This window comes from Eleginops maclovinus, chromosome 2, assembly GCF_036324505.1.
Source record: "Eleginops maclovinus isolate JMC-PN-2008 ecotype Puerto Natales chromosome 2, JC_Emac_rtc_rv5, whole genome shotgun sequence".
NCBI lineage: Eukaryota > Metazoa > Chordata > Actinopteri > Perciformes > Eleginopidae > Eleginops > Eleginops maclovinus.
This window is the reverse complement of record NC_086350.1, coordinates 16823441-16831840: the sequence shown is the minus strand read 5'-3', so window position 1 is coordinate 16831840 and position 8400 is coordinate 16823441. Positions and strand designations below refer to the sequence as shown.

Below are 8400 nucleotides of genomic sequence, written 5' to 3'. Positions count from 1 at the left end.
TAACGTGAGTGGTCAATTCCTACATCCCCAGTGAAGGATGTGATTAATCGAGCCTCTTCCAGTTCTCTTCGGACTTTCCGTAGTCGTCGCTGTAGAGTAAGAGACCGGGTCATCCTCTCTCTCTCCTTCAAAGCTTCTTGTGCTCGCCTATCCAGTTCTTGTGCCCGTTCATCTATAGCTTGTTCCTCCTCAATCTGACGCTGTATCTCCTGCAGTTCTCCAAGTTTCCTCCTCTCATCGACCATGGCCGCCTGTTGTGGGGTGAGCTCCACCTGTTGGCTCCTGCGTGAGCTTCGGGAGCTTCCACTAGCATAAGTGGAGCTAGAAGAGAAGGCCGTCTTCGACCTTGGTGGTGGCTCACGCTTGTCGCTCTTGCCCCTGGATCTGCCAGGTCTCACATCTCTCAGGTGGATCGGAGCAGATGCTGGCTGTGTAGCTGGCTGTGGAGCGGGCAGTGGAGCGGGCAGGGGAGCGGGCAGTGGAGCGGGCTGAAGAGCTGCTGATTCAAGCTGGACATAGTCGTGGGTAACTTCATAGTCCTCTTCTTCTTCCTCCTCGACTGTCGTCTCTTCCTCCTCCACTCCTCGTTCCTCAGCGGCTGTGTTCTCTCTCAGCGTCTGATCAGGGTTTTCATGGTCATCCGCCTGGACATCAACAGCACCTGGGGGTGGAGGCGGCAGTACGGCTGCTTGGCTGTGACGAGGGAGGCTTTTGGGCTGGCTGGAGAGTTTCCCATCAGGATCCAGGAAGCCATAGCGGTCAGGTGGACGTCTCTCTCGTGTAGGTCTGGATACCGTCCCCTCACTTCTGGTTCCAGCTTGGGGGGCCTTCTCTGGCAACGTCAACTCTCTTGACTCCTTACCGTTGCCTGCCATGGTATCACTCACTCAGTATCCGGCTCGAAGGACCATTGAAGGAACTGTAGGGATGATTTGGTTCGGGGAGAGTGAGTGTGGCGAGCAGACAGGGTCTCGGTCAGAAGACCCAAAGGGCAAGGATGCAATGAGGCAAGGAGAAGGCAGGGTTTAATGCAAGAACCAGTATTTATTTTCCCTTTTGGTCTTGATTATTTTGTGTGCTGCATGAGAAAACAAAGAAACAATACAACTACAATTAAATAACGAAGTGGTCAATCAAACAGAGAAACCAACAATCATGTGCAAATACACAATTCAGAACTAAACAGCAAAGGCGACAAACAAGCAACAAACAATTCCCACATGGCTCCTAGCACATGTCTGAGAACAAAGGGATCAGCAAAACTACCACAAAGGCATACAAATGAAACAATAAACAATGAATTGACCACTCACGTTAACTTGAAGACGCACACTTCAGGATATGTGGAGGAAACTCAGGACACAGGGTTAAATTGGTGTGCTGGCAGGGAGTGCAAAGGATGAACTAAAGGGTGAGCAGGCTATTTATAGTCTCCGCCCCTTAGCTGGCAGGTGGAGTGGGATTCAGTTTGGCAGATTCACCATATTAGAAAGATAACTGAAAAAAAAGGACGAAAATCCAGGGAGTCTTTTCAGGCACAGTGAACATTTCTTCAATTTGTAACACAGTTTCCAAGACAAGGGGAAGAGGATAACAGGGATGGAGGATATTGAAATGTTTATACCGTAATGTCTCTAAAGTAAATATACATACAAACGGAAATTCCTGTGGTGACTTTTCCATCACCTGTATACAATACGTACTGGATCTTGTATGAAGTGTAATGTATTTGAATTACATACTGGAATGAGACAATATCTGAGAGAATAAGAAAATAATCAAATCTGAAAATTGCGTATCGCTACCATGCACAAAGCTGTGAGCTTCCCTAAAGTTCAGTGAACATTCATCACATTGGAAAGCCATTAATAAACCTGTCAGTAGGCTACCTAGACCCACATCCGCCACACTGTCATTACCACTGTTATTCTGCGGCTTCTTGCTGTACTATACCATGATCTACAAAAAACAAGCTCAGTATCACCACTTCTGTTAAAAGCATGAACTCAGAGAGGCAACATTCACAGTCTTTATTTGCAATGTCCTCTGTAAACTCTACTGCAGCCGAGAGCAGGAAGTGTGAAGCCGAGTCTAAGCTGCACTGCAGTGATGTGTGATGAAGGTCCAGAATGATGCCTGACCCCTGAGTGTAACTGGTAATGTAACATATCGGTGGTGGTTTAGAATTGTAAACTTAGGGCGAGAACATAGTGAGCAGCTTTGGAAGGGGTCAACACATTTACCAACTTCAGTCATATCCAACTTTATATTTTGTTTGTTTGTTTGCTCCTTACTTTTTGAAAAGAGCAGTAAATATATATGACATTAAATTCCCTGACATAACATGTCCCTAGAAATATATATATATATATATATATATATATAGTTTATAGTGAATATATTTATCATTTTTTAAAGCAATACAATTCCCTGTAGTGGTTTGCTGTGCTGACCTATGACACAATCAGTGACTTAACTGCCCTTTTCACTCCATGGTGGAGCTGCCCCCTGTCTCCTTTCTTTACAGCTCCCTGTCACTGTTCAGTTTATTTCCAAAGGTGGATCAGGACCCCATTACCCCACTCACTTTGTGGCTACCCACCCCTTTTTTATTAGCAGCATAGTGGCACAAATACATTATCAGAGATAATCACAGTCAAATGAAGAAACGTAGTGGGCTGAGACTGCAGGAATTGCCTTTTCACCTCTGTTGCGGAGCTGCCATATTGACAAAGCCTTGTGAAACTTTTCTACCCTCCTTCCTCTATCTCTTTTATTTCATAATCTCTCGCTAAGCTTCCCCTTGTTTTCTTGCTCTCCATTTTTATTCCTGATGTTTGTCCTTTCTAAAGCTTCCCCCTTCCTCTCTCCCCTCTCCCTCTCTCTCCTCCACATATTTCTCTCTTTCTTTCCTCAGGGATTGCCTGTTTGATATTCTACTTGTGTGGCGGGGCGGCAGGATGGATTAGAGCATGGACAGGCCCCACAAACCACCCTGATCTACAGGACAGCTTTTCAATCACTTCTCCAGTGCTGTTCCACCTATATAAATACAAGCCCAGGGAGTGAGCCACAGAGCAAGACAGGGAAAAACTGAAAATAATAAAGACAGATAAAAACAAAAAGGAAAGGACAAATGTAGATTTTTATGAAGAGATGTGCAAAAAGGGTCACATATGCCAGAACCCTTGAGTTTGCACCTGTAATGGCTCGCAGCAGTTTGTGCTTCACAATAGACGGCCTACATAGGTGTCCCATTGGCTTTGTTCAAAATTACAAGTTTGTTCTTTCTCTCTCCCTGTGTGTTTATACACCGTGATCCTCAGGACCTTTCCCATTTAGACGAAAATTGCAGATCCCTCATGTGGGTTAAACAGAATTACTGTTCCTCCACAGCCTTTTTTTTATTGGATCAATAGGCTGATCTTCCAAGGCTGACATTAGGGGGCATTATAAAAAGGTTACAAATGAGAGTGTTTAGTCCATTGCACTCTCCTCAGGTACTAGGAGAGTATCGATCCATTGCGGCTCATCAAACAGTTTTGTTGCAAAAGTGACACTTGAACAGTAATCACCTTCAAAGGTAAGATAATAAGAGGCTGTGTAATTGCACCAGCCTAACAAAGGCACTAATGACTAACACTGCTAGATGCCAGCAGTATTATGTTGTGTCTGTGTATGATCAGTAGGAATTGTAAAGTCCCGTGTCGGTTAAATAACTTTCAAATAAATGTGCATGCTGTGGACTCTGTGAAGCATGTTTTATTAATAGTAAATTAACTTCATTTAGATAACATGTGGAGACAAGCTGAAGAACCAGTAGAAAATGCCGATGTGGGGCTTTCCACCAGCGTGTCTGCGGATGATTTTATAATTTGAATTTATGCATTCAGTGACTTTCTGTAAAGAAACCTAAGAAATTACTATATATTTTCATGCATTTTATTTTGCTGTATGAAAGGCTGCAATATCACCCATCTACAACTTCATTGAGAACAGAATAAACATTATCTTTTCTCTATTAGTTTAGATATTTTATAAACTATTTATTTTAATACAGTTTTGATTGATTGCATCTTCACACAAGATTAACTAACAGTATTGGTACGATGTCAGAGCTTGAGCATCGGCTGTAGCTTCAGGTGGAGAAATAAAACTGATCTCACAGCACCATTATATTATCACATGCTTGAGTGGACAAAATTATTATCGTTGCTCCGTAGTGATTTTCCATTCAAGTCAATAAATATATACAAAATACAAACTACGCTGTCATCTTGAAATATTGCATTGCATGATACTTTGAAGGTGAGCTGAATTATTAAATATTGCCATTATAACCCACTGAAACCCCTTACGCATGCCTACACATGCTGACATGACTTAACAAGTGGGAATTAGTTCTCTGCAGTAAGTAAGTCACAATGACGCCATGACAGTGTTTATCACACAGCAAAGGAACTCTGGTAAGAGAGCCAGCCATCTATCCACCTGTGTTAGTGACAGCTCATACGCGACATTTAGTGCTCTTCCCCAGAGCACTACAGGGCTATTGAAAGATGTGAGGCCTCAGAGTGACTGGGTAACCTCTATTCCTTAATATATGAAAATGATATTTTGCCCCTCCCCCCTGTGAAAGCCAGTTCTGGCCATGCCTCATCTCTCAAAGGCCCATATTGTTTAAGTAACTGAAAATCAGGTTGTAAGGATATATATGTGGCTTGCAGACACTATAAATGCTTTGTTTTGAAGTGTTAGGTGTTTTCCTCTGATCACATTTATAAAACCTCTCAACGCCACTTTATGCGGGCTTGGATTGCTGACCAGCAAAGTGGGCAACATGCCCAGAAACCCCCAGGCAGTAATTGATTTATTATGATTTGTTAATTTGCAGATTAGTTTGGTCATGTGCATCACTAAATTACAATATCACTTGAAATGAGAAGGGCCTTTTAGCCTAATGCATTATAACTTGATCTAGAGGAATAACATTTTTATGTTTTATGCTGTCTATATGTGTTGTTGTACACTGACCACCATCTACCAGGCCTCTTCCACTAACCTATGCTGGAATACAGACCCTGTGACCCTGAACATGATGCATTAATGAAAACTGACATGGTTGTAAATATCGTCGCAACTAATAAGTTACTGTCGTGTACAAGAATAAATATTCTTTGAAAACCATAAAAAACATTCAGAGTTTTTTTCACAATCCATGATTACAGGCCATAGAGTGCATTTATGCACGTAAGGGTCTTGGTTAGGATCAGGTACACATGTTTACAAGTAAAATACTCTATTTAGACCATAATATTTAGCTTCTCGTGTTTTTTTTCAAGTTTTTAATTGGATATGCATCTCTAACAACTTGGGTTTTTTTTTAAATCCTTGAATAACAATAGTTAGAGACATTTAATTATACTTGTGAAACGTATACCATGATAAGTGTCCAGGCTCACTTAAGCTCTATACTGTACATTATGATTCTGATCAGGAAGATAATCTCACTTTTTGTTCTTACCATTTATACTCCCATCATTAGCCATTACTGTCATCAGACTGCGCTCTCTGACTTTGATAGTGCATGAACATGTCCTGTGCTGAAGTGTTAAGGGCAGGAGGGAGTCAGTGACTGATGTGGAGAGCAGCAACACTCCCCCCAGTGTCAGGCAGTGATTGATGTTCAAAGAATGGTCCAAAAAACCCATGACCAACTCGCCTCACAGCCAGAGGCACCTTACTATTTTCCCCCATATGAAAGTGATATTTTCCGGAATTTGAAATAATTAATATACGCAGCTACTTGGACGTCTGTGATGTGTAATGACGTAACATTTGTATTTGAAAATTAAATGAAAACACATCATTGAAAAATATTAGAGTCTAGCTAGCCGTGGAAATGTTGACATTTGAAAATTAGCATTTTATTATTCAAGTTATGGATCAGAATTTTTCATAAAGATGTTGTTGAACTTGCTTAATAGTGTAGATAAGAAACACAATGTACACAATTATGGTGCAATGGATACTTGCACGGTTGCCATTATAAAAGTAACCATAGTAATATATATTATAATATAGAAAACAAACAACCAAAAATAAGATAGAAATGTTCTATTTAAATTAATATCATAAGGCTAGTTTAAGTTTTTTTTTGTCTCATGTACATCAGCAAATTTGTTCTCCCTGTTCCTCTTTATATGCGACCTTCATGTGAAAACAAATATCCATTTGTCTTCCCTGGTACAATGAGCAGTTGGGGTCACAAAAAATATGTTATGGATAAATGAAATGCCTCTGTCAACAATGCTATTTTTACATGGCCGGTCGTTTCGATTAAAATGTCATTGCCTCTGTTCATTTTCTTTGATGTTTCTTTTGAACTTTACACACTTGACTTGTTCTGTCTATAAAATATGAATTATCCTCACCGGCTTCACAACACCTCATTGTGTATCTAAATTTACACACATGATTGCATGCAATAGCAGACCCCCACACGTACAAGTATTCTCATTGTGACTTCCTCTTTGATGTTTATAGGGAAATTTTATGATGGCATTCTGAAAGACATAATTGTTAAACTGCTGTGAATGTCTACAGGAGAACAGATAAAGAGCATAATGGAACGGACAAATCTCAAGGTCAGAAAAAGCAGACCTAAAAGTGTACTTTTTTTACACCAAAATGGGCTATTTCACAAGAATTGTTTTTGTCTTTGTTTCGTTTGGAAAACAACTATACTTTCTTAGTTTATCACCCATTCAAAACTTTTATCCAATTCAGCAGCTCCAAATGATTACTTGCAATTGTTGTGCTCATTGTGGAACACAATCGACAAAGTGCATTAATTTACCCTGGGCACACAACTGTGAAGAACAGAAATTAAAAATAGGGCAGCATCCAATGATGGAATAAATGGAAAAGCACTTAAGAGAGGATGATGAGAATGCTGTTGCATCCCTTGAGAGGGTTGCTGGAACAAATGGCTATGGCAGATATGGGCTGAGAAGTCTTCTTAAGATTGACACAGGTAAGTGGTACTGCGCGAGTAGGGGCGCCGTGTCAATTAAGGTGCATTGAGGACCGCTGTCTGTCTGTGAGAAGCTCATTAACACCAAGGTCAGTTTCATCAGCCCCCCGAGCTGCCATTATTCTCATATTATCAACACGGTTAGAAATAAAAAGGCATATTGAGCATGCATTTGAGAACCTCAGGATTGTATGCAGACTCTGAGTTACACATGCAAATGCAGACAGTGCATTCAGATATACAAAATACACTGCCACGACAGACAGACAGACAGACAGACAGACAGACAGACAGACAGACAGACAGACAGACAGACAGACAGACAGACACAGACACACAGACACACACACACACACACACACACACACACACACACACACACACACACACACACACACACACACACACACACACACACACACACACACACACACACACACACACACACACACACACACACACACACACACACACACACAAAATAATAGCTGTTTAAATAGCTATTTCCCAAGTGGGATTTTTTTTAATGCAGAGCAGGTAGCATGTGCTTGTTAAAATGAATATTGCAATTGTGCTTATGGTAAATAATTTTCACCAATTGTTGCACATGGTTCCTTGAGACTTAAATTGCTGAATGACTCCTCTGCAAACTGTCTACTCATCTTCATCACGTAACAAGTAAGCCTCTGTAGAAGTTTCTTCTAAATATGATCTGAAGACAATTTTCTTGAGTTATTTATCTAATATTTTTCCATAGTGAGTGCCATTGCTTTTACGTTTTATTATGTTTTAATCAAGCACCATGGTGTGTGCATATATAACCGAGCACACATGATTAAATATACTGTTTTAAAAAGGTCATAATGGAAACATAAATCCACTGAGACACACACAGTTAAGTTAAATGTCTAAGATGTCAAGCACAACCTCAGCTGCAGTTTAACTCTCCGCCTTAACCTCCACGTCAAGCTTGTGGGGGATAAACAGTTAATTGCCTGACCGTGCCTGGATTGTTGGTGCACAGGCAGGCAAAGTGCCTTTATCACTGAGTGTTGGTCGTTACAGCAGCCAGTGTTTTCCTACATCGTGTGACACTGGGACCTTTTCTGTCACTCCCATGTTATTGGAAAGAGCTGATGAGAAATATATAACAGCTCAACATGGTAACTGCCTACTGTTTGCCCTAAGTCTGGTTCTCAACTCAACTGTCAAGATTTAAAAGACAAAAAGCCTCTTGTTACTGTGCTGAGGTGCATGGCTATGGCTCAATTTTTAGCAGGAAACAGTCTTTCAAAGGGTGAGATTCACCTGCCTGCATCTCTTTGCTCTTTCTCTGAATCGTCACTCAACCTCTTTCCCTCTTC

At 41.0% G+C, this 8400-nt stretch overlaps 1 long non-coding RNA gene across 1 annotated transcript; it reads right to left on the bottom strand.

Moving 5' to 3' along the window:
• Positions 1–1024: 1024 nt before the first annotated feature.
• On the bottom strand, positions 1025–1529 carry LOC134874725 (uncharacterized). Its single transcript, XR_010167116.1, has 2 exons — positions 1314–1529; positions 1025–1078 (listed from the first exon to the last, which is right to left on the bottom strand). It is a non-coding gene; the product is annotated as an uncharacterized LOC134874725 (long non-coding RNA).
• Between the last annotated feature and the right edge of the window lie 6871 nt (positions 1530–8400).